At 47.7% G+C, this 27,240-nt stretch overlaps 1 long non-coding RNA gene across 1 annotated transcript in view; it reads left to right on the top strand.

The window, feature by feature from the left end:
• The window catches only part of LOC141098783 (uncharacterized), an 81,752-nt gene that overhangs the window by 42,854 nt on the left and 11,658 nt on the right, over positions 1–27,240 (top strand). The window contains exons 2-3 of the long non-coding RNA XR_012234357.1: positions 2,214–2,298; positions 3,928–3,994. This is a non-coding gene — a long non-coding RNA (uncharacterized lncRNA). The remainder of the gene's footprint in view (positions 1–2,213; positions 2,299–3,927; positions 3,995–27,240) is intronic.

Below are 27,240 nucleotides of genomic sequence, written 5' to 3'. Positions count from 1 at the left end.
CCACATACACAGAAGATCTGGGGTCAGGTCTCCAAGATGTTTGAAACAAAATCCCTGCCAAAGTCCTTCAAATACTTCGTGTAAGGAAAAAGTGACTGAGAAGAAGTGATGAAGACAAAAGAGGGTCAACAAATATTGATTTGATTTAGATTTCTCTTTTTTTATTCCCTTTGCATTTTGTTAATTGTTCCTGAAGTCCCCTGGCCCCGATGCTGCTAGTGCCTGAATGTTGTCCCCCAGTACTGGAGTGGCCAGTCTTGAATACGAAGTTCCTTGGTCCCAATGCACTCCGTCCTGTTAAGTCCCCTGGTCCCAGTGTGGCCAGTGCCTGTACATCGTCCCCCAGTCTGTGTGCGGCCATTGACTGATCCAGTATCCTAGATTGGTATGTCTGAACATTGCCCTAATCTGTGTCAGCAAACTTGACCCCTGGGGTCAGGAGCTACAGTACCTGGTTCTGCTGAGGAGTGGAACCTGGCAGCTACCTGCAACCCAGTTTGTCTCCACCATCAAGTGCTCCAGTGAACACCTGGTAGCCGTTTAGTTACGCCCCTTCCTAGGCAGGCCCGGCCCTGTGGCACAGTGGGTCCATAAGTCCATAAGCACCACTGTTGGGCGTAACACTAACACATGGCAATAGCTATCAAACCTTTTGAAGTTTTACCCCCCAAGAAGTGTCTTTCAGCCCCTACAATCACAGAAATAGGGTTAGAAGTATACCAGTTGCTTTACCAAATAAGCTCCAGGTTGTAAAAAGATGAGAACCTATTTTGGACCTCAATTTGGGCCATATCAGAGAGAAGACAAAACTTATTCTGGACAATCATGAAATTTGCGCATTTCTATTAAATACTTATGAGATCTTCTGTGTCGGCTTCATATCTAAAATTCAGAAGCCAGTTACTAAGTCACCATGAGGTTTTGGGCAATGGATGGATCCAGCACTTTGATAGGGGGCAGTACTTTGATTTCTGCTTTGCGACTCTCTCTTCATTACTAAATTCTTGACTTTGAAGCCTTTGTCTTGTCCGCAGCCACCTTGGTGAACATGTTGTTTTGCAGCTTCTATTAATGATTTTCCTCTTCTTGCCCCTCAGAGTATCCACTAAAGTGTTTTCTTTTGAATATAAATGTCGCCCGGACAATCAGCAAATCAACATTGACTCATCGAAACCGTCATAAAGAAATGCAATTAGCATATAGATGACATTATTCTATAGTGTATCACTGCTAAGCCCTCAGATGATTTCTTGTCCTTTTCTGAAATTATTCATTGTAAACCAAATTTTAGAAATTTCATGAATTCCAATGTTTGGGGTTTTTTTTTTTTCACTCAGTCCCTGAAGATCGAATCTTTGAGATGGTCCCTGGCCACCAATACATGAGACGATTGTCCTTACTGCCATTATTTCTAAGTACTGTCACTAAAGTAGAAAAGAAAATCATTAAAAATGCTGTAAACTTTCATAAAGTTGGTAACATTTCAGTTCAGTCATAACTTTACATGTATGGCTGCCATCACAATGGCCAAACGTGTTGCCTCTTGGCTTTGATCAAAGTCACAAGTAATGTATCTCACCAGATTTGGAGGATCCATCCACTCTTTGTATCTGGTTATGCCTAAACTCAGAACAGCTCTGGGTATGTAAAAGCCCTTGGGAGAAAAAGTCCCAGTGGGCCCCTGTCAAGCCAGCATTAGCACTTAAACTAGTCTTAAACTAGTTGACAAATGTCTGGAGAACCTCTTAGGATATGGGTGTGCAAACTCAGTCAGTCTGCCTTCGTTATCATCATGGGTCTTAGCAGTCCAATTGGCATCTGGGTCCACTGAACTTTCTTTCTTGCTTTTCAAAAGTCCTGTACTTAGTCTAAAAGAAGTGCTTTTATTCTGATGAAGCATGTGTGGGCCTTTTATGCTATGGGCCATAAGCTATTGCCCTGAAGCCATATTGGTCAGTTCACCTTGGTCTCCTTGGGTCTGCAAAGCTCATTAGACCAGGTATCTTAGCCCACTGGGCTCACTGCTTTGTTTTCGCAGGTTTTATACTTATATTTTCATGTGTTCTAGCCTTTGGAAAGTCTTTGGTTTTTCTTAGGATACAACCACAAGGCACTGCATAATGGTCAGTTCACCTTCGTCAATATGGGCCTCCAAAGCCCAATGAGCACTCTAGCATTTGAGCCAACTAAGCTTTCTATGTTATCTTTTGCAGATCCTGTACCCAAAAGTTCTTTACTGATGAAAAGTCTGTTGTAGAGATTAGTGAATACATTTGCTGAACTATGCGCAGTCCCCAGGTCAGTACTCCATATCCACTCGGCGATAGCCCTGCAAACCTCTTCACACCATTGTCATGTGTGCTAGGCCGTCTGAGAAGAAACAGATACCAGTAGATAGGAGATGATTTACAGGGTTCCTATCGAACAGGCACCGAATACTGACATGGTCCCTAGACCAGAATTCACTCATCTCTAGTCCTTGAGCCTTCTGAGGCCATAGACCATGAGGTGCTGTCCTAATGCCAAAAGGCTCAATCCACCATACTCCCAATAAACTATGAAGATGCATGGGCCTATCTGCATAGGCCAATATCCAATCAAAAGTCTGGAATACAAAAATGGTGCTAACGACTCGAGCTGTTAGGAAGGCACTATCGGTTGCCACTCTACCTACCCAATAAAGGTTCTGCTCAAGAAATATTTGAGCTACAACTAAATACTCAGTTTGGAAGCTGAGGTTTGCCTTTCATGCCTACAAATATCATTATATATATAAAATACTAGAAACATACTAAAAATTCCAATCCTTTAGTCATAGGAACTTTTTAATTTTGACTCTTAGAGCTTCCCAAATGCAGCGTTCTCTTATATCCTTTATTCATGTGCCTCTCATTCTCCTTATAAATGAAGCTTGAGGGACTTTATAAATCCTGGCAATATCCGATGTTTTGTTCAGGATGAGATCAGCACCTCAATTTATGGGTTTGACTAGTACATCAGAAAGAAATTGTCCTTCAGACCATCCTTTAATAGATAGATCATTTCACCTGCTCATTCATGGGAGAGTTTGTAAGAAGCAATTTCATCCGTACTTCATTCATTTGAGCAGTGTAATGGAGGAGCCAGAACGGAAAGATATTTTAGTTTGAAGGGAGAAGTTTCTGAAATGATTTGGAAGAGTTAACGGTGATACAAAGAAATAAAAAAAATCTCAAAAGTTTATTGCACGGCCCACGCCTGGACAAGGTACACGGAACAGAAGTATATGTGTAAGGAGGTGACGGAGGCCGACATATGCCTTCCCCTCTTTGGTCATTGTTCACATGTATTATGTGCGGTTCAATAGCGTTTATTAATGTTAATGTGTTCATTTATTGTAATGTGAATGTACTTGATATGTATTATGTACAGAATTAGGGATAGAATAGAAGGTAGCAGTAGCGTAGGAGACTAGTGGAAGCATACTAGAGATAGGGAATGGGAGTGTTAGAACAGCATAGTTAACATTAGGGTTTTTCCAGCAGGGAGGATTTAAAGATAGGAGTTGTGTAGGGAAGGGACTTACTGGTTAGAGGGGATGAACAAGGACAGTCTTATAGCCGTGGGGATAAGGTTGCTTTGGCAAGAAGGGGCCCCTAAGGCCGGGACTAGGCGAAGCTGAGACGGCGAGCCTTTTACTGTTTCCTTCTGAAACTGGATTAGAGGAATGGGAGGAAGCTGGGGGCCTAAAGGCACAGACGGGACAGAGATTGTCCAGGAAGAGCAGTGATTGCCAGGACGGGATAGGGATTGTCCAGGAAAAGCAGAGATTGCTACGAAGCCAGGGAAAGTCTTACAAATGTCACTCTGTACACACTGTGCCGCATCTATAATGACAAACCTACTTATAAGTAAAGCTGAATTGTTAATAATGAACATTGAATCTAGAGTCGTTTGTGGGACCTGCGGATCTGGAGTCGGAATGATAGAAGCAGAGGGAACTTCTGCAATAAATGTAAGTGTTCTGTTGCGCATGCTGCACACACAGAAGGGACATTATATTTCATCTGTGGGGCGTCAGGGTGTGGGAAAACTACAGCTCATTGCCACGACTACCACCCTGGCCGCCTTACATATGAATGCCCCAAAATTATTGCGATGAGGATTTAAGGGACTCTGGGAATCTATTTAGAACAATAGCTGGTGATCTTTGGGACGGAGATGATACACTTTGAAATTCCTTTCTACTTGATGTCAAATTGGGGGACACAATGGAGGAGCCATGGGACACACAGTACAGTTGGGCCACACAGAGCACACAAACACTTAGGTCTCCATACAATGGGATCATTTCCCCAGGAGGCCTCTAACAGCCAATTAATAGGCACAATATGAACTTTTAAAGGGGGTGTAGAAGGAGAGGCCTCCGCCGAGTACCCGGGCCAGAACCGAGGGGACCGTCTTCCAGGTTCCTGGGGTATCTGTTTCCAGGGAGCAGAGCTAGGAGATGGACTGCTGAGACTGACAGGGCAGTTGGGGGAGGAGTCCAGAGAAGAGGGGCGGAGAGGGCCAGACTGTGTGAGTCAACAGAACGAGGGAGAAGGAGGTGGAGACTTGGGGAGGGCCAGAGAGCGAGAGCCACGAGCAGCTTCCAGAGAGGAGGACAGCGACAGGAGGGAGACTCTCGGTGGACCGCAAGGAGACGGCGCCGAGCTTACCGACAAAAGAAGACTGCTGCCTCACTCCAGCTCTCGGCTGCGGCCTACTCGCGGCCGACGCCGCCTCACTCCAGCTCGCGGCTGCGGCCTCCTCGCTGCTGTGCACAGCCACCGCCGCTTCACTCCTGACCATGGCGGTAACTCCTCCTTTGCCGCCCGCAGCTGCCACCGCCCCACTCCAGTCTGCGGTAGAGACTGGGCCTGTGCCCGCTGCAAATCCTCCAGTGCAGCCTCAGATTGCGCCTGTGGCCTATCAACTGTCACCTATCACCGCTGCTGCCAGTCCCTGTCAGGGAGTTGCAGCCTCCACTCTCCCACTCCCAGGCGGTATCCTGCTGCCTCCGCTGGGGGACATCCCACCAAAGAACTCTCCACGTGCCTGTTGTGCCCCTACTCCTCCTGGGCGTCGGAACGCCCAAAGACTTCGCCAGATCTTCAGCGACTGGGCCCAGTGGCTGCGACGCAGACACACAGTGGAACAGAACGCCGAGGGACGTCAGGACGGATAAGTGATACATAGTGACTAAGGACCTGTAGTCGGCCATTCCGCGGCCATTTAGTGACCAGTCTTTGCCGGATTAGTTGTGTTCTTCCAATCCTTGTTTATGTGTATTGGCTCCCTACGAGGACAACTACTATTATTCTGTTGGTTGCGTAACAATAGCCCTAACGGCATTTATCTATAAAAGTTAATGTTTAAAGTCATTTCTGTCTCGTGTCTCGTCACTGCCTCCTGCGTACCTGCTATTACCTCATTTGGCGTAGTCGGCAGGATGCAGTCTCCAAGAGCGGACAGTGGCACCCCAGGCCAGAGCGGGGCCATAGACACAGCAAGCAGCCAGGGACCCTGGTCCAGCATTTCTCTGGGGGCTATGCTAAACAACCTGCCCAGGTTCTCAGGCTCCAACACCATGCTGTGGATCTGGGCAGAGCGAATGCGAGGCCTCTTCCGAATGCATCCGATGACCCCTGACGTGGAAGCTGAGGTAGCTCTCATGGCATTAGAAGGGAAGACCCGGGATTAAGTAATGTTGAGGCCCCGGGGACACCGCAACACCTTTGCTAGGGTCTTGCGGATACTGGAAGAGACCCATGGGGATACGACATATGTGAACGTGTTGAGGACCCGGTTGTTCAGTCGAATGCAGGGAGAGGGGAAGACTATTACCAAGTATATGAATGTCCTCCAAGAGTTATACATGGCCATCGAGCGGAAGGACGGCGTAGGGGTAGGACCCATTGACATTACCCTACGTGAATTGTTAGTGACTGGACTCCGAGACCCGTTGATAAAGCAGGCACTACAGGAGCAGGTCAGAGTGAACCCACATTTAGCTTTCTCTGAGGTGGGGAGTCAGGTGCGTGCACGAGAGCAGGAGCAGGGAATGACGGTCCCTGTGGGGAAGGTCTGGAGTGTGGAGGCCGCTGTGACTGCTGTCGGAGAGCCCCAATGGATAGAAGAGATGCAACAAGAGTCGAAGAACATCAGGGGCGAGTTGGCCGAAGTGTAGAGAAGAACCAAGGTCACGTCTGGGCGGCCTAGTTTCAATCCCGGGCCCTGGGGGCCTCGCAATGCTCAGAGTGGCCGGCCCTCACAGCCCCAGTGCTATGAGTGCGGGGAGCTGGGCCATTTCGCATGAGAGTGTCCGCGGCGTGGGAGCGCCTACCCTGGCCGCCGTTAAACTAGAGGGCTCCGGGCTGGGGGGATGCCGCTCGGAGCCAGAAGCCACGACATAGGGTGGTGGAAGTCCCAAAGATCTGGTCACAAAGTGTCTGGTGGTATGAGCAGAAGTCGAGGGCCGTGCCGTACGGTGCCTAGTGGACATGGGGTCGCAAGTTACGACCATGCCTGCAACGTACTTTCGGCAGCATTTCCCTGAGGCAGTGAGACCCCAGTGGGGACCTTTGATAAAACTGGTAGCCACCAATCAATTACCGGTCCCTGTCACCGAGGTGGTTTGGGTGCAGATGACGCTGTGTGACAAATCCCTCGGACGTCGGGGAGTGGTCTTGACTCATGGAGAAACCAATGAGAAACATCCAGTTATCCTGGGCATGAACATCCTGCGGGAGTTTGACAACTTACTCCACAATGACCCCACCCAAGAGACTCTGAACCAGTGGGGTTCCCGCAAGGCCCATGGGCAGGTCTTCCAGCAGTTGGTGCGGGAGGCGCGAGTTCTCCAGGACTGCCAGAAGGACGAGGCACTGGGCAAAGTCATTGCGCCAGCGGCTCCCCCGCTCATAATGCCCCCCGGACAGACAGTGGTGGCCCTGTCCATCCGGGCCCCGGTGCCTTTGGAGGGCGAGGAGATGCAGGTGGAGCCATGCTACTCGGAACACCTGCCTCCTGGCATACTGGTGGCCCGCTCCCTGGCCACTGTGTGGAGAGGGACCGTCCTGGTGCGTTGTGTCAACCTAGAAGACCAAGACATCGTCTTAAGGCCCCGGGTCGAGATGGCCAAGCTGATGAGGCCATTGGAAGAGGTGCTGCCAGCCCCTACGGTCCAATTCAAGGTGCAACCCGAGGACCCTTGGGCAGTGACTATTCGAACTCTGCAGGCTGCCGAGTCCTCGACTCAGGAAAAGGGCCGAAACATCCTGGTAAGAATGCGGGCTTAACTCTCTGGCCTGGCTCCCGCCCAACTTCTACAGGTCGAAACACTACTAGGACAGTATCACTGGGTATTCGCTAGCCACGAGGATGATTTTGGATGCACCACAGCCATCACGCACGGAATTCCCAGGACAGGAACGGCCCCTATACAGGAACCATACAGACAAATTCCCCCACAACTATACCAGGAGGTAAAAACTTTACTGGCCCAAATGCTGCAGAAGGGGGTCATACGAGAGAGCCAGAGCCCCTGGGCGGCTCCCATCATGTTGGTCCGCAAAAAGGATGGCACCCAGCGGTTCTGAGTGGACTATAGAAAGCTGAATGCCTGTACCATCAAAGACTCGTACCCGTTGCCTCGTATAGAAAATCCCTGTCCGCCTTGGGGAAGGAGAAGTACTTTTCAACGTTAGATCTGGCCAGCGGGTATTAGCAGGTGCCGATGTCGGAAGAAGAAGACAGGGCTAAGACGGCATTCATTCTTCCTATGGGACTGTTCGAGTTCAATCGAATGCTGTTCGGGCTGGCCAATGCCCCGAGGACCTTTCAGCGGCTGATGGAGCGGTGTCTGGGGGATCTCAACTTCGAGGCCACGCTGATATACCTGGACGACATAATCTTCTATGCCGCCACGTTTGAGGACCACCTGCGGCGGTTGGGGCAGGTGCTCGGCCGGCTGCAGAAGTACGGGTTGAAGGTGAGGCCCCAGAAATGCCACCTGTTTCACACCCAGATTGAATATCTGGGGCATGTCGTCTCTGCCGAGGGTGTTAGACCGTCCCTGGAAAATGGAAAAGGTTGCTGCCATTCAGAGATGGCCTACCCCCGAGACGATAAAAGACGTGCGGGCCTTCCTGCGGCTGGCTGGATAAAATCGTCGTTTCGTAAAGAATTTTGCATGCCGGCCCGAGCCCTGAAGGACCTGCTAATGGGGGCTCCTGCCAGGGCGAATGGACGGAAAATCCAGTGGCAACAACCGCAAGAAGAGGCCTTCCAAGACCTTAAGGCTGCGCTCTTGGGTGCCCCAGTGTTAGCTTACGCGGATTTCTCGCAACTGTTCATACTACACACGGACGGGAGCCTCCACGGGCTAGGGGCTGTATTGTCACAAGTTCAGGACAGCCGGGACAGAGTGATCGCGTATGGTAGCTGATCACTTCATGACTCTGAGCGGAACCCTGACAATTACAGCTCCTTTAAGCTCGAGCTCCACGCGGTAGTGTGGGCCATGATGGAGCGGTTCGCAGAGTACCTGGCGGGCTCCGAAGAGGTGGTGCGGACCGACAACCCGCTGGCCCACCTGGAAAATGCCAAATTGGGGGCTCTGGAGCAGCGATGGGTGGCCCAGATGGCCAAGTTCAACTACAAGATCATCTACAAAAGAGGAGCAGAAAATGTGCACGCGGATGCCCTCTCCAGAATCCAGCACACAATGCCAGGGAAAAGTCGAGACGACGAATTGAAAGAAGAGACACCGTATGCCCTCACCGCTGCCGTGCGCACAGCTGCCACGCAAGAAGGACCCCCAAGGGGTGTGCTGGAGCAATCACGTGACAGATGGATCCAACAGCAGCAAGAAGATGAAGAAATTGGGCTCCCACGCCGATGAGTGACCACTGGCAGACTACCCACAGATGCCCAGAGACAGACTTCGTCTCAGGATATGTTGCTGATGCTACGCCAATGGGAGAAACTAGTCATCAAGAAAGGACTGTTGTATCATAAGACAGTATCACGGGTGACGTCTGCAACAACTTGGCAGGTAGTCGTGCCCAGAGCCCAACTCAGTGAACTGGCACGGGAAGCCCACGAAAAGGGGGCTCACTTCAGAGTCCAGAAAACCTTGCAATGGTTGCAGCAGATAGTTTACCATCCGCGCTTGCACGCTGCTGTGGAAGAAACTTGCCGGGCCTGCCACCTATGCGAACTAGCGAAACCACCCGCACAATGGGTCCCAGTGCAAACGATAGTGACATCAGCACCCCTTGAGCTCTTGATGGTGGACTATGTGACCATTGGCCCTGCATACCAGGGGTATGAGCATTGTCTCGTCATGGTGGATCACTTTATAAAATTTGCCGTGGTAACCCCCACCCGAGATCAAACTGCGGAGTCAGCCCCTATGCAGTCTGCAAGAACTTTATCCAAGTGTATGGCTGCCCTCAACGGATACATTTAGATTAGGAAGCATGCTTCCTGGGTAAGGTCATGGAGGAGCTACATCATCTCTATGGTATCAATAAATCTCGGACCACACCATACCACCCACAGGGAAACGGGGCCTGCAAGTACTTTAATCGGACACTAATTTAAATGTTGCATACCCTGGAGAGTGACCGGAAGGCCCGCTGGCCTGATTATGTCCCTGAACTAGTGTGGGTCTATAACAACCGGGTGCACCAAGTTACCAGCTATACCCCATAATCACTGCTTTTCGGGCGAGAAGGCAAAGGGATCACGGAGGTAGAACTAAACTCGGAGGAACCGCAATCCTGGTCTGGAGTGTCATCATGGGTCCGAAACCACCTACACCGGCTACAGACCCTTCACTGCATCATCCAGACAAAACTCCAGGACCTAGAGCACCAAGGGGGGACTCTACCTCCACCAATCAACTTTCAGACTGGGGATCGAGTACTCGTACTAGACCAGCGCCCCCAGAACAATCTAGAACCCCGGTGGGAAGAGAGTCCTTACCGAGTATTGCGCTGAATAAGCCCCGATGGGCATGTGTATGAGACGGGGCACTTCCCACTCGTACTGTGCACTGTAATATGTTGCGGCCCTGTACATCCAACAATCCCGTGCAACCCGAACCCACTACTCAGGCCCCCGAACCAATGTCCATGGTCTGGGACCTAGATGACAAAGAAGATAGCCCAGCGGTACAAGCGGGCCATCCAAGGAACAATATCTCAGCAAGTCACGCCAGCCCACCAGAATCGGCCACTCCACCACCAGCCACCACCCCAGAAAGCTCCACCACAGTCGAACTAAGACGCTCCGAGCGGTCAACAGCCGGCGAACCCCCCGAACGCTACGAACAGGATCAGTTCGTATGGCAACAGGAACTTTTGTCTCAAAAAGCCAACCCGAGCCTACCAAGACCCTCGCCCAAGGACTGGCGAGCATACAGGATGGGGGAGTGTAGGAGGAGAGGCCTCCGCCGAGTACCCGGCCCGGAACCAAGGGGACCGTCTTCCAGGTTCCTGGGGTATCTGTTTCCAGGGAGCAGAGCTAGGGGATGGACTGCTGAGACTGACAGCACAGTTGAGGGAGGAGTACAGAGAAGAGGGACGGAGAGGGCCAGACTGTGTGAGTCAGCAGAATGAGGGAGAAGGAGGTGGAGACTTGGGGAGGGCCAGAGAGCGAGAGCCACGAGCAGCTTCCAGAGAGGAGGACAGCGACAGGAGGGAGACTCTCGGTGGAACGCAGGGAGACGGCGCCGAGCTTACCGACAAAAGAAGACTGCTGCCTCACTCCAGCTCTCGGCTGCGGCCTACTCGCAGCTGTCCGCGGCCGACACCGCCTCACTCCAGCTCGCAGCTGCGGCCTCCTCGCTGCTGCCCGCAGCCACTGCCGCTTCACTCCTGACCACGACGGTGACTCCTCCTTTGCCGCCCGTAGCTGCCACCGCCCGCTCCAATCCGTGGTAGAGACTGGGCCTGTGCCCACTGCGGATCCTCCAGTGCGGTCTCAGACTGTGGTCTATCAACTGCCACTTATCACTGCTGCTGCCAGTCCCTGTCAGGGAGTTGCAGCCTCTACTCTCCCACTCCCAGGCGGTATCCCACTGCCTGCGCTGGGGGACATCCTGCCAAAGAACTCTCCGCGTGCCTGTTGTGCCCCTACTCCTCCTGGGCGTCGGAACGCCCGAAGACTTCGCCAGATCTTCAGCGGCTGGGCCCAGTGGCTGCGACGCAGACACACCGTGGAACAGAACACCGAGGGACGTCAGGACAGATAAGTGATACATAGTGACTAAGGACCCGTAGTCGGCCATTCCGCGGCCATATAGTGACCGGTCTTTGCCGGATTAGTCTTGTTCTCCCAATCCTTGCTTATGTGTATTGGCTCCCTGCGAGGACAACTACTGTTATTCTGTTGGTTGCGTAACAATAGCCCTAATGGCATTTATCTATAAAAATTAATGTTTAAAGTCATTTCTGTCTCGCGTCTCATCACTGCATAATGCTATTACCACAGGGGGAATCAATAAACACCAATCCACAGCAGAGGGAATAGATGTATAGGTCTCCCCAATAGGTCTCCTCAACTTTAACAGGGTTTGCCAATGATCTGAAAATAAATATCTTTTTTTGTATGGCTAGTGTAAGGAAGCAGCTGGAGAGGTCCTGGATGGGAGATATTTGTCATTTAGGTGGTTAGCTTTGGTTGATGTGAAGCCCGGAGAGCAGGTTCCAGCAACTTTAGGTTTTTATGATGTTTTTAAAAGGTACAGAATTGTGGATGCGGGTTTTAGGAGCAGCAAGAAAAGCTAGGTGGGACTGGCGGCTCCATATCTCTATTCTATGCTTTTCAGACCATTTGAAAAGGAGCTGAGCTGTGTCAGAAGTTGTCTTGTCAGTGGAGGTGGAAAGACCCCTGGTTATTTTCTTGTTGGTTTTTTGTTGCCTTCATGCTGAAGAAAAGGCGGTTTGTGTACCTTATACGAGGTACAAGTGCTAGCAAAGAAAAACACAGATTGAACTCATATTACAAAAACTGATGTGTGAATGAGGCCTTACTCTCGTCTTCACTGGTGGCTACTGCGCCAAGAGATATCTGCATCTGATTCTTGGGCAACTGGACTCGCCACCTTCTACTTCAATAAAGATCTGGCTCTGGATGCATGTCACATATTTCATAGAGTCATAAAATCGTAGAGTTGGAAGGGATCTCCTGGGCCATCTGGTCCAATCCCCTGCTCAAAGCAGGATTCGCTAAATCATCCCAGACAGATGTCTGTCCAGCCTCTGTTTGAAGACGTCTATTGCAGGAGAACTCACTACCTCTCACGGCAGCCTGTTCCACTCATTGATCACTCTAACTGTCAAAAAGTTTTTTTCTAATATCTAATCTGTGTCTCCTCCTATTCAGTTTCATCCCATTGCTTCTAGTCTTTCCTTGTGCAAATGAGGATAAAGATGATCCTTCTATAATGTGACAGCCCTTGAGATACCTGTAGACAGCTATTAAGTCTCCTCTCAGTCTTCTTTTTTGCAAGCTAAACATTCCCATGGGCAGCACGGTGGCTCAGTGGTTAGCGCTGCAGCCTTGCAGCGCTGGAGTCCTGGGTTTGAATCCCACCTAGGACAACATCTGCAAGGAGTTTGTATGTTCTCCCCGTGTTTGCGTGGGTTTCCTCCGGGCACTCCGGTTTCCTCCCACACTCCAAAGACATACTGATAGGGAATTTAGATTGTGAGCCCCATCGGGGACAGTGATGAAAAAATGTGTGCAAACTGTAAAGCGCTGAGGAATATGTTAGCGCTATATAAAAATAAAGATTATTATATAAAAATAAAGATTATTAAAATAAAGATTATTATTCCCAAATCCTGTAAACGTTCCTCATAGGACATGGTTTGCTGACCGGTCACCATTCTGGTCTCTCTTCTCTGAACTTGCTCCAGTTTGTTGATGTCTTTTTTAAAATGTGGTGCCAAAAACTGGACACAGTTTTCCAGATGAGGTCTGACCAAAGAGGAGTAGAGGGAAATAATGACTTCTCGTGATCTAAACTGTATGCTTCCGCTAATACATCCTAGAATTGCATTTGCATTTTTTGCTGCTGCATCACACTGTTGACTCATATTCAGTCTGTGATCTATTAGTATACCCAAGTCTTTTATGGTTTCAAGCTGTGTTGGGTTGCAAGGGCAATCCTTGATGACGTTAGTTGAAGAGGTTCATTTTATGGAGACTTTGTCTACAGATTAAGGTACTTTCTTATTTGGTTTCTATTTCTGTTTACTATTGTGACTCTGATTTTGGCCTTAGCTATTTTTCTAGATTATACTTGTGGCTCCTGCCTTGGATTTGTCACTACACTTGGTTCTCCAGCCTGGCGCTTGACGTATTAGTCCATCTCTTCTTCTGGCTTGTAGCATTCTGGACGTTTTCCTGTTGACATCCCTTAGTCCCATTTCTCACTAAGCTAAAATTCTGTCCTCACAATCAGGTCACGCAAATACACAATCTGTTTCAATCTGTTCTTGGGACTTTGTCTTCAAAATCTGCATAAAAAAGTCTATTCCTCCTTATAGGGGTTAAGGAAATGTACATAAAATGTTTATATTCTGCATTGAAACCTGCACATGAATGATGTATTTCTCTGATAAAAGACATAACAATATCTGAAGCTCAAGATTCGTCAAAAGCTTGGAGATGATTACTTCATTCCCTTTAAACCTGCCAACCATGTCACCCAACAACAGAAAATCCACCTGGATTCTCAACCAACATCTTATGCCCAATTTGCAGCTTCTGTAATCAAGCATTAGTACCTCTTCTGTATCTTTATGCTTCTCCATAAGCTAATGGGTCTTTAAAGACTGTAAGGTTCTCATCAATGAGTCTACTATACAATACTTCTTAAATTTTACCTGATAATTCTGCCACAAAACTTCCGGAGCTTGGATTTACCCATCATTTCCAAATTTTCTTCCCCATAGAATAGAAGTTGATGTGCTGTACTCACCGGATTTAGTAATATCTGATCGATTGATGTGCCGGGTGATGGACCTCCATAAATCTTATATTTATGACCTATCCTACGAATAAGATACAGTATCACAATGACTTCCATACAGATTTCTCCATGAGGTTTGTAATCTACTATATGCCAAAAATTGTTAACATAATACCTCTTTTCACGGGGTCCTTCTCTGGTATCACACAATCAACAGAGCGAGCAAAGAGTGAACAATTCCAAGACCTTTATTCAGGCAAAAATACGAAAAGGTCCATATTCAGTCCACCACACAAAGGATAAGATAGTCCAGAATAAGAATGCAGTCCAGTATCAGGATAAAATGTCCAGGGAAACGAGATTCCAAAACACTCTAGCACCAGAGGATAATAATAGATCCTTCTCTCTGAAATGCAGCCTTTTCACCATCTTGTCTCTACCAGAACTGACTTGTTGTCCAGCTGCTGTTCTTTCCCCCACCCCCTTCCTTGTCCAGGGGTGGTCAAACAAGTTACCTCCCAGAGGAGAACAAAAGGCCTTAGGGATTATTGCACTACAGGGGGTCATCAAGAGACAGATACAGTGAGGCTGTAGACTTACAATGTAATAAGAAAAACACTATGAAAATAACTGGAATTGTTAAAAATAGGAATATACAAAAAATGACATCCACATAACATCACATTATCACAACCTCTCCCCCCCCATAATAAGTGAGCACGCCATGAGGTCTACACAGACCTCTGGCCTGCTCACTTTAGTCCATATTGCTCAGTTATTTATAGTTCCTTGTACAGTGGCAGGGGTAGGTCGGCCTGGGGAGCCTATGGTTCTTCTTGTCGAGACAGTCCATCGGCGTTCTGGTGTTGTCTTCCCCGCTTGTATTGGATGGAGAAGCTGTAGGGTTGTAAGGACAAGCTCCACCGCAGCAATCTTCCATTGTCCCCTGATACGCGATTCAGCCATGTGAGTGGGTTGTGGTCTGTAACAATCGTAAAGTCTCTGCCATACAAGTAGGGCTGCAATTTTTTTAGCGCCCATACGATGGCAAGGCACTCCTTTTCAATAGTGGCATAGGCAACTTCCCAATCCAGTAGTTTCCGACTGGCAAAAGCAACAGGATGTTCTTCTCCGGTGGCGTTCACTTGGCTAAGTACTGCCCCAATCCCAAAGGTGGATGCATCTGTCTGCACGAGGAACCTGCGTTTATAATCCGGGGCAGCCAAGACAGGAGCAGTGACGAGGGCAGTCTTTAACACTGAAAAGGCATCCTCGCATGCAGGCGTCCATGTCACATTCCTAGGCATGTTCTTGAGGGTCAGGTCGGTTAGGGGCTTGGCCAAAGTGCTGAAGTTAGAAACAAATTTGTGATAGTAACCAGCAGTTCCTAAAAACGCAAGTACCTGCTTTTTAGTCTGGGGTCTACACCAGTTGCTAATGGCTTCCACCTTGGCAGGCTCTGGCCTTAGTGTCCCACCCCCTACTCTATGCCCGAGGTACTGCACCTCAGCCATCCCTATTTGGCACTTATCAGGGCGAATGGTCAGTCCTGCAGTAAGGATACAGTCCAGCACTATGCCCAAGTGTTTAAGATGTTCCTCCCAGGTTGTGCTCAAAATGGCGATGTCGTCTAAGTAAGCACAGGCAAAGTCCTGACATTGTTGTAACAGTCGATCCACCAGTCTCTGGAAAGTAGCGGGGGCAGTTTTCATCCCAAAGGGCATTCCCAGGAACTCATAAAGCCCAAATGGAGTAATGAAGGCTGAGCGCTCCCGAGGGTCCTCCGTTAGGGGTATCTGCCAGTACCCCTTGCTCAAGTCTACCGTAGTCACAAATTGGGCACTGGCCAGACGATCCAATAGATCATCAATCCTGGGCATGGGATAAGCATCACTCTTGGTGGCATCATTTAGTCGTCTGTAATCAACGCAGAATCGTGTTGTACCATCCTTCTTGGGGACCAGGACGACAGGAGAGGCCCAAGAACTGTGAGATGGCTGAATAACTCCCAGTTGTTTAATCTCCTCCAGTACGTTCTTTATCATGCCTTGAACAGCCTCTGGAACCCGGTAGGCAGCCTGCTGGATGGGGCGTTGTCCGGGGGTTTCCACATGGTGACTGGTGAGAGTAGTCTTCCCCGGCTTTGAGGAGAAAGCAGCAGCCCTCGGCCTTAGTACGGCGACAATATCGTCCTTTTGTATATCCGATAAATGGGAGCCCCGGGGCACTTGTTCCAGTGATCCTCCCGCTTGGGCAACCTGGAGGAGATCTGGGAGATACTTGTCGTCGGCGGTATCACTAGGGGGGTGGCAGACAGCTAGAACAGGCAGAGATCGGTCGTGGTAGTCTTTCAGCATGTTAATGTGGACGGTTTTCTGTCGTCGACCACTAGAGTCCAGGGCAATAACATAGTTAGTGTCATTAATTTTCTTGACAACCTGATAAGGGCCCTCCCACACTGCTTGAAGCTTGTTGGCAGGGGAAGCAGTAATCATGAGCACTTGCTGTCCTTCCATAAATTCCCGGTTCCTGGCATTACGGTCATACCAGGTTTTTTGTCTGGACTGGGCCATTCGCTCATGTTCTTTGGCGAAGTTAGCTAGCTGGGCGAGACGGTCTCTGAGCTCTAGAACATAGGGAACGATGGGCATTCCGGTATCTGAGATGTCTCCCTCCAAATGTTCTTTCAGAAGCGTGAGAGGCCCACGGACCTTCCGGCTAAACAGTAGTTCGAAGGGAGAGAACCCTGTGGACTCTTGGGGAACCTCCCGATAGGCGAAGAGGAGATGTGGCAGGTACTTTTCCCAGTCTTTTTCAACGTCAACAAAAGCCCTCAGCATATTTTCTGGGTTCCATTAGAGCGTTCACATAGTCCGTTGGTCTGCGGGTGGTATGGGGTGGTGCGAATGGCTCGAACACCACAGGTATGCCATAGGGACAGGACCAGATCTGACATGAACTGAGTGCCTTGATCCGACAATATTTCACTAGGAAACCCTACCCGGGTAAAGATGGTAACAAGAGCCTTGGCTACCTTTACTGCTGTAATACTGGACAGGGCCACAGCTTCAGGATACCTAGTGGCATAATCCACCACGGTCAGGATATATTTTTTCCCTGACCTGCTGGGGTGGACCAGAGGACCTATGATATCGACGGCTACACGTTGAAATGGTTCCTCAATTATGGGCAGGGATTGCAGGGGTACCTTATGTCGAGCTCCTGGATGCCGCATTTGCTGGCACACATCGCAGGTGCGGCAATAATGGGCTACCGACTGCGAGACGCCCGGCCAGTAAAAACTTTGGGCGAGTCTCTTTTCAGTCCTTTTTCTCCCTTGATGCCCAGCCAAGGGGATGTCATGGGCCAGTTGAAGTAGCTGTGCCCTGTACTTCTGAGGGACAATGAGTTGCCTGGTCGTTGCGTCAGGGTTGCCCTGGTCACTGCCCTTTGTTACACGATAATACAGTCCGTTTTCTCGAATGAAGCCATCCCCATTATCTCCCATGTGCCCAGTTTCTGCCTTTCGCCTGAGGGCTGCTAAGGTAGTGTCACCCTCTATTTCTCTCCTAAACTCCTCTCTGTCCCAAGACTCTCCCAATGTAGTAGCAGCGAAAGTATTGCTTACCGACTCTGATGCGGTTTGTGGTGGTTGCTCCCCGGTGGGGTCCGGATGACGTAGTGCTTGAAGGGCCTGTAGTCGGGTGACTGCTCCCACAAATTGGCACTGTAACTCCCCAATGTCGTTCCCAAGGAGGATATCTGCAGGAAGTCCTCCCATAACTCCAATCCAACACAGTTTTTCTCCACAACTATAATCCAAACGCACAGAAGCTCGCTGTATATATTTGCGGGCACCGCCCGCCAGGACAATGGGAATTCCCGGACCCTGGTAAATTGCCTCGGGTCGAACCACACGGGGGTCAGCGATAGTCAAGAATGCCCCCGTGTCTCTAAATCCTGACACTTTGTACCCATCAATAAAGACATCCTGCAGGTGGCGTTGCCGTTGCTCTGAGTAGCTAAAGGACAGAGCCCGGAGTCCGTACACTCCAGGAGGGGTATCTATGGTGCCGTGGTCGGTGGTCCACTCTGGTGGGGGTGGTGGTAGCTCTTCCTCAGGTGTGGTGGAATGTACAAGATGCACTGGACGAGGTGGGGCTGCCTGGGGCTCCCTCCGAATCCTGGAGGGACAGCCAGACTACAAATGTCCAGGTTGCCCACACCCATAACACCTCCTCTCTGTGATACCCCCAGGTCATGGTCGGAACTGTTGGGGCCTAGGATTGTGAGGTGTGATTGTCATCGGCTTGCGACTAGGTGGAAGGGCAGATATAATTGGAGGGGGACGGGGCGCGGGAGGAGGCCGTGGTTCATTGTCCAGAAGCCTCCTCCATTGCGGCCGGATAGTAAGGGCTTCATCGGCCAGGGCTGCAGCTCTATCCACGGTACACGGCGTGCACTCCCGGACCCATTCCCGTACCTCTGCAGGGCACTTGGCAAGAAATTGTTCTATAAGGAACGCCTGTATAACATCTTCCACAGTAAAGGCGTTTTCTGCTTCCAGCCATCTCCAACATGCCTCGGACATCTTATGTGCATACATCCTAAACGATCCCCCCGTGGTGCATGGGAGGTCTCGGAACTTGGCCCTATGTGAGTCTGGGGTGATAGCATGGTAATCCAGGATAGTCCGCTTTACAATGTTATAATCCCGATTCCGCAGTGCATCAATGGTTCGGTAAGACTCCGCCATGCTTCCGTTCAGGAGCCCCACTAACAAACGCATCCAGCTAGAGTGGGGCACCTCCATCACAGCACACTGCTGCTCAAAGTCTTTGAAGAACCCCTCCACATCTCCAGAAGCCTCATCAAACGGCTTAAACTCTGTCCGGGTGATCCGTACAGGCTCCCGGATTGTTGGGGTTACACTCCACATTGCGTTACTCCCTTTTTCAAGCTCCATTGCTTCCTGTCTCCGCTGTGCCCGGCGGGCAGCCTCCTCCTTGTACTCCTGAGAGACGCCGGGGCCCAGAACCGCCATCTCTTCTTCATACCACACCAACCACTGGCTTTTCTGGATGGGGATCCCTGTCTCCAGTGCTCGTCCTTCAGACATCTGGGAGGAGGTGGCCGGGCTAGCGCCCACCAGTAGATCGATTAAGGCCTCTTTAGTCAGTCCCTGGTAGTTCAGGGCCAGGTCTCTGGCTCTCTCCTGTAAACTGCATACAGTCCAATTTCTGTACTTACTCTGTGGGTGGTTCTCCATTCTGTTACGCTCTGTTGATCCCACTGCTGCCACCAGTTGTCACGGGGTCCTTCTCTGGTATCACACAATCAACAGAGCGAGCGAAGAGTGAACAATTCCAAGACCTTTATTCAGGCAAAAATACGAAAAGGTCCATATTCAGTCCACCACACAAAGGATAAGATAGTCCAGAATAAGAATGCAGTCCAGTATCAGGATAAAATGTCCAGGGAAACGAGATTCCAAAACACTCTAGTACCAGAGGATAATAATAGATCCTTCTCTCTGAAATGCAGCCTTTTCACCATCTTGTCTCTACCCGAACTGACTTGTTGTCCAGCTGCTGTTCTTTCCCCCACCCCCTTCCTTGTCCAGGGGTGGTCAAACAAGTTACCTCCCAGAGCAGAACAAAAGGCCTTAGGGATTAATGCACTACAGGGGGTCATCAAGAGACAGATACAGTGAGGCTGTAGACTTACAATGTAATAAGAAAAACACTATGAAAATAACTGGAATTGTTAAAAATAGGAATATACAAAAAATGACATCCACATAACATATCACACCATCACACCTCTATGGGAGCCTTGTGCTGGGAATCTGTCCAGAAGAGTCCATATCTTCTATTGAGTGTTAGGTGTAAAGGAATGGGTAGATCTTTAAACTCTGCACACAAGTCTTGCCAGCGCCAAACCAATGACAGCTTAGATGATCCACTTCTTCGGTAAAAGACATAGTGCAAGCTTATTGTATATGGAATTACTTCTATTATTCCTTTAAGGTTCAACCTTAAAGAAATTGTCCACTGTTATCTCTATTTTACACATGCGTTGGCGACATGGTGTTTTGGCACATACTAATAGTGGAGGCCATGATATTGGGTGTGTGGATCTATGGAGACATCATTATATGTGTGGGGGGCTGATGCGGCCATCATTCAGTGGGTGGCAGTGGGGGAAATTTAACTATGTTAAAGCCACCATTTTGTGTCCAGTTATGGGGGCCATCATACTGTGTAGTGACATCATACTGAGTGGGGAATGTGATACTGTGTATGGGAGGACTCTATGGGCCATCATACATTGTGTGTGGGGTTATTGGGACCATGTTACCAGTGGAAGGTTCTGAGGGGACCATTATACTTTGTATGGGAGAACTTTAAGGGCATCATGATGAGAGAAGTATTATACTGTGTTGAGGGTCACTGTGGGGGTCATAATACTTTACATGGCGGGAACAGTGGGGGGAATATTTTGTGGTGGAATTCACTGTGGGAATATCATACTGTGGATGTGGGGGACATGATACAATATGAGGACCATGGAAGGGGTCTTGTAGTGATGAGGACATTAATAGGCTTCAGTAGGAGCATAATAACTGTGTACATGCTGCAATACATGGCCCTCTCCCTGCTTTTAAAGGTTGGGAGGTATAACCTCACCAACTCTGCTGAAAAATTTTGGGGGGAAGTTGTGTAGAACTGATAAAGTTAATGATATTGTAGCATTGTAGCAGTGCTGGAACACCAATGACTAGAACATAGAATCATAGAATCATAGAATCGTAGAGTTGGAAGGGACCTCCTGGGCCATCTGGTCCAACCCCCTGCTCAAAGCAGGATTCGCTAAATCATCCCAGTCAGATGTCTGTCCAGCCTCTGTTTGAAGACTTCCATTGAAGGAGAACTCACCACTTCTCGTGGCAGCCTGTTCCACTCATTGATCACTCTAACTGTCAAAAAGTTTTTTCTAATATCTAATCTGTGTCTCCTCCCATTCAGTTTCATCCCATTGCTTCTAGTCTTTCCTTGTGCAAATGAGAATAAAGTTGATCCTTCTACAATGTGACAGCCCTTTAGATATTTGTAGACAGCTATTAAGTCTCCTCTCAGTCTTCTCTTTTGCAAACTAAACATTCCCAAATCCTGCAACCTTTCCTCATAAGACAGGGTTTGCAGACCGGTCACCATTCTGGTCGCTCTTTTCTGAACTTGCTCCAGTTTGTTGATGTCTTTTTTAAAATGTGGTGCCCAAAACTGGACACAATATTCCAGATGAGGTCTGACCAAAGAGGAGTAGAGGGAAATAATGACTTCACGTGATCTAGACTGTATGCTTCTGTTAATACATCCTAGAATTGCATTTGCCTTTTTTGCTGCTGCATCACACTGTTGACTCATATTCAGTCTGTGATCTATTAGTATACCCAAGTCTTTTTCACATGTGCTGTCACTTAGCCCTATTCCTCCCATTCTATATATGCTTTTTCCATTTTTATTGCCCAGATGTAGTACTTTGCATTTCTCCCTGTTAAAAACCATTCTGTTTGTTGCTGCCCACTTCTCCAGTTTATTTAAATCTTTTTGAATCCTCTCTCTCTCTTCTCTAGTATTAGCTATCCCTCCTAGCTTTGTGTCATCAGCAAATTTAATCAGTTTACCCTCAATGCCTTCATCTAAATCGTTGATAAAGATGTTGAACAATACAGGGCCCAGGACAGAGCCCTGTGGTACCCCACTTGAGACATTCTTCCAACTGGATGTGCAGCCATTTACGACCACTCTTTGGGTCCGATCACTAAGCCAGTTATGAATCCACCTAACAGTTGCCTTGTCCATACCATACTTAATCATTTTTTCAATAAGGATTGTATGAGAGACTTTGTCAAATGCTTTGCTGAAGTCAAGATATACTATATCTACAGCATTTCCTTGATCCACCCAATCAGTGATACCGTCATAGAAGGAAATTAAGTTAGTCTGACATGACTTATTAGTTACAAACCCATGCTGACTCTGTTTAATCACTTCATTCTTATCCAGGTATTGACATACATGTTGTTTAATAATTTGTTCAAAGATCTTTCCTGGTATAGAAGTCAGACTCACCGGCCTATAGTTACCTGGGTCCACCTTCTTCCCCTTTTTGAAGATAGGAACAACATTTGCTCTTCTCCAGTCTTCTGGCACTTCTCCTGTTCTCCAAGAATTTTCAAAGATTATAGAGAGGGGTTCAAAAATTTCTTCTGCTATCTCCTTCAGTACTCTGGGGTGTAATTCATCTGGACCTGGAGACTTGAATTCATTTAGGCTAGCTAAGTGTTTCCTCACTATCTTTCTGTTTATAGATATCCTGGATTCTTCTATTCCCTTAATAGGACAGTGAATAACAGTTGATGTTACATTTCCTTTCTGAGAGAAAACAGATGCAAAATAGGAATTTAAAAGTTCAGCCTTCTCAACATCCTGTCTTACCATTTCATCATTTTCATCCTGTAAAAATCCTATAGCATCGTTGACTTTTCTTTTACTTTTGACATATCCCCAAAATCCTTTATTATTGCTTTTGACATCTCTTGCAAGCCTCAATTCATTTTCAGCTTTAGCTAATCTGATTTGTGCCCTGCAGGTTCTGCAGACAGCATTATATTCTTGTTTAGATATGCCTCCCTCTTTCCATTTTATAAACATTTTTTTCTTCCTTTTTAGCATGTGCTTAAGTTCTGTGTTCATCCATCCTGGTTTCCTTAACTGCTTCCTATTCGTCCCTCTTTTCGGAATTGTTAACAACTGTGCTTTGAGAATTTCATTTTTCACGATTTCCCATCCTTCCTGGACATTTTTGTCTTTAAGGATATCCAGCCATTGGATCCCTCCAATTCTCTTTCTGAATCCCTTAAAATCTGCCTTTCTGAAATCTAACCTTGACGTCTGAGTCTTCACAGGTCTTCCGCCTCTAGTTATCCAAAATTCTAAAATAGCATGGTCGCTACCTCCTAGGGTCCCAGCCACTTTTACCTCCTCAACCATTTCCTCCCTGTTTATAAGGATTAGATCCAAGGTAGCAGTTCCCCTTGTTTTCTCCCTTACCTTTTGGAAGATAAAGTTGTCAGCAAGAGAGGATAAGAATTTCCTTGACCTGTTAGTTTTGCCTGAGAGAGATTCCCAACAAATGTCTGGATAGTTGAAATCTCCCATGACAACTATGTCATATTTTTTGGAGAACTTGGCCATTTGATGCATAAAGAGTTCATCCATAGCTTCAGCTTGCACAGGCGGCCTGTAGTAAATGCCTACAATGGTGTCCTTTCCATTGTTCTGTCCTTGTATTCTTACCCAAACAGTTTCCACAGAACTCCCAGTCTCTGAAGCTTCAATCTCTGTGCAGATATACGCGTTTCTAACATACAATGCGACACCCCCTCCTCGTTTATCAAGTCTGTTTCTTGCAAATAAGTTGTATCCTTCTAGTCTTGTATTCCAATCATGTGTATTGTCCCACCAAGTTTCAGTGATTGCAATGACATCATATTTCTTTTCCTGTGTTAGTAGTTCCAATTCTCCTTGTTTGTTGCCCATGCTTTGTGCATTAGTATAGAAACATTTTAGTTTGTGATTGGTTTCTCTTTCTCCAATATTTTTATTAATTAGATTCTTTCGTCTTTGTTCTTCCTTTCCACTTCTAATAGCAGAGTTCTCAATAGCATTTGTCAGGTGTATGGCTTTTTCTGGTCTTTTGCTTCCCTTCCCATGTTGTTCTAGTTTAAAGCTCTCCTTACAAGTGTAGCAAGGCGACTTCCAAATACCTGCTTTCCAGTCTTCGTAAGGTGCACCCCATCTCTAGCAAGTAGTCCATCGTATAAGTAGTTCACTCCGTGATCCAGAAATCCAAATCTTTGCTGACGGCACCATCGACGTAGCCAGTTGTTCACCTGCAGAATCTTATTCCACCTCCTTGTTCCATGGCCATCCACTGGGAGGATGGAAGAGAAGACCACCTGCGCTCCCAGTTCTTTCACTTTCTTACCTAAGTCTTCAAAGTCTCTGCAGATGGTTTCCAGGTCGTTTCTTGCGGTGTCATTTGTCCCCACATGTAGTAGCAGGAATGGGTAGTCATCTGTAGGTCTGAAGAGTCCTGATATCCTGTCAGACACACCTTTAATTTTTGCACCTGGAAGACAACACATTTCTCTTGAAGTTATATCCGGTCTGCAGATAGCGGCCTCAGTTCCTCTCAACAGGGAATCCCCCATGACCACCACTCTCCGTTTCTTCTTCACAACATTTTTCTTTCTCCATCCAGGAGGACTCTGAAGGCGTACAAGGTTGCTGTTTGTTGGCAAAGTCTTATCCTGATGTATTTCTTCATTGTTTTCCTGCGTGAGAGCCTGGTACTGGTTTCTGAGCAGTATGGGTGCTGACTGCCTCCTGATCCTCCTGCTTCTCTGGGTCACATGTCTCCATTCCTCTGTTTCTTCAGGTGCACTTCGAATTTCTTCTCTTTCTGTAACATGAAGAGATAATTCTGCTCTGTCCAAGAACTCTTCACCTTCCTTAATGATCTTCAACGTAGCTAACCTCTCTTCGAGATTTTGTAACTTTTCCTCCAACAGGGACACAAGCTTGCATTTGTGGCATGTGAAGTTTGGCTTTTCCACTGGTAAGTCTGTGAACATGTAGCAAGAAATGCAGCTCACCAAATGGCTCCTGGCCTCTTCCATCTTGAGATTTCTTAAAAACGATGAAAGATGAACCCAAATTCGCGCGCCGATTGGCGCGCGGTTTTTCCGATTTCCTCTTTTCAGCTGCAACGGCCAAAACCCAGTGATCGTTGAGCTCGCGGAGACTCTTCACTTATCCCAGAAGGCACTGGGAATATGCAAATGATCTCCTCAAGACTCTTCCCCTGGTTTTCCGATTTCCTCTTTTCAGCTGCAACGGCCAAAACCCAGTGATCGTTGAGCTCGCGGAGACTCTTCACTTATCCCAGAAGGCACTGGGAATATGCAAATGATCTCCTCAAGACTCTTCCCCTGGTTTTCAACAACAGTAGAGTTGTATCAGAGATTAGGATATAAGCACAAAGTAGTGTCCGGACACCAAGTACCTGAATACTCAGGCAGAGTCCTGTCTCCTGAGCTGAGTCAAGTAACAAGAGCAAAAGAGACCAAGCTGGCTGCGGAGAAGAAATGAGGCGGTATCGGGAGACAGGTGAGTAACTCTTACCTTATGGTTATCCTAAGCAATAAGCCCTATAACAATACCTACTGTATAGATACAAGGTGGCTACAACTCCTCATCAGACAATAGACAGAGAATTGAGTTGATAGTTTTGCACTTTTTGTCAGAATTGTAATAAATTGTTTTCCTTAAACAATGGAAATCTTTTCAAGAAATAGGGGTTGTGTCAATCGCCTTGATTTATTCTGGGGTATGAAAGGTGAAATCTGCCTCTCCTCACTGTCCCTGTGGCACTTACATCTTTCCTTTTAATACAATATGGCTAACTGTATGTCGTATTCCAGATATAGGGCAGCGCGGTAAGGCAATGGCCAATCAGATTGCCTCTGGAAGATAATGGCATGGGGCTACTTTTTACATATGAATTAATTGTAAATGACAAGTAAATAGAAATTTCATCCAAACAATGGAAAAGTTTTGACAAAAATGCATTTTTTTTATACTATTTAGTGATTCTTTTTTTTTTGCAGTGTTGGATTCAGTAATATTATAATGTGGGAATGTAACAATGGCCAGTATCAGCCGTGGAGATAAATGCAAGTCCTGGCCTTAATTGACAATTTTATCAATTTTATAGATGTCTATAAAGATGACAGTTTGGGTCCTTAGACCCACAGATGGCCCAAGATATGCAGCTGTAATATAGAGGAACTGGCACAAATTCACAAAAAAAAGTACTGTAAAGTCTGCAATTGCCCTGAAAACGTCTGTGTAACCCTCAAAGGGATGCTATTGAACACTTTTCAAACTTTTTATTACAAGCAAAGCCTTAGAAATATTAGTTTACAGCAAACCTGTGATCCATGACGTCATCATAATATTGAGATTCGCTACGAAATGGAATCTGCATTCCCTGCCTCTGCTTTTATACAGGCTATAATAGTCCCTCCTGATTGGCTGTGGTATACCATGTGATGTGATAGCTGCAAGGCACTATGTGGAAGGTCTTCTGAGGCTGATGCAATCTCCTGGGTAAAATGGCCATTTTAGACTATTCACACAAATTGTTCGAATTTGGCTGAATCCAGCAAATTCTTACAAGTGCAACATGGATTTCATTTGCACCGAAAACATTCGCTCACCTTTGCGGATGATAAAAATATAGTATATTAAATATATTAGGTTACATAATGTCAATTGTCAAGAGAAAGAAAAAAGAATCCCTACCTACTGGGAAACCACCAAGGAAACGGAGGGACATCAACATTGTCTTGAGTTAAGAACTCAAAAACTTGGTCATCGCTAGTGTTGAGCATTCCGATACCGCAAGTATCGGGCGATACTTGCTGTATCGGAATTCCGATACCGACTTCCGATATTTTTTCAATATCGGAATTCGGCATCGGAATCGGAAGTTCAAAGTTGATTGACAGCCTGACGTCATCCTGATGCGCGGTGTGTGCGCATCATGATGCGCCGTCATTTCAGGCCTTCCGGGGGTCTCTGCCGGCCTGCCGGGGGCTGTGTGGACTGCCCGGGGTCTGTACCGGCCTGCCGGGGGGCTGTGCTGGCCTGCCGGTGGTCTGTGCACCCTGTGGGGGTCTGTACCGGCCTGCCGGGGGGCTGTGCCGGCCTGCCGGTGGTCTGTGCACCCTGTGGGGGTCTGTACCGGCCTGCCGGGGGGCTGTGCCGGTCTGCCGGGGGGCTGTGCTGATGTCCGGGGGTCTGTGCAAGCATCGTCCGATGGGACTACAAGTCCCATCTGGCGATGCCTGCTACCATGACAGTGATTGACACATTAGCCAATGATGGGACAGTAGTAGTCCCATCATCCGGCTAATGTGTTAAATGTTAAAAAAAAAAAAAAAAAAATACTACATACATACTACATACATACTACATGCATGCTACATACATACTACATGCTACATACATACTACATATATACTACATGCATGCTACATACATACTACATGCTACATACATACTACATGCTACATACATACTACATATATACTACATACA

The sequence above is a fragment of the Dendrobates tinctorius genome, unplaced genomic scaffold (assembly GCF_039654945.1).
Source record: "Dendrobates tinctorius isolate UK_male_01 unplaced genomic scaffold, ASM3965494v1 ptg000095l, whole genome shotgun sequence".
Lineage (NCBI taxonomy): Eukaryota > Metazoa > Chordata > Amphibia > Anura > Dendrobatidae > Dendrobates > Dendrobates tinctorius.
The sequence above is the reverse complement of the archived record's forward strand: the minus strand, read 5'-3'. Positions and strand labels throughout refer to the sequence as shown.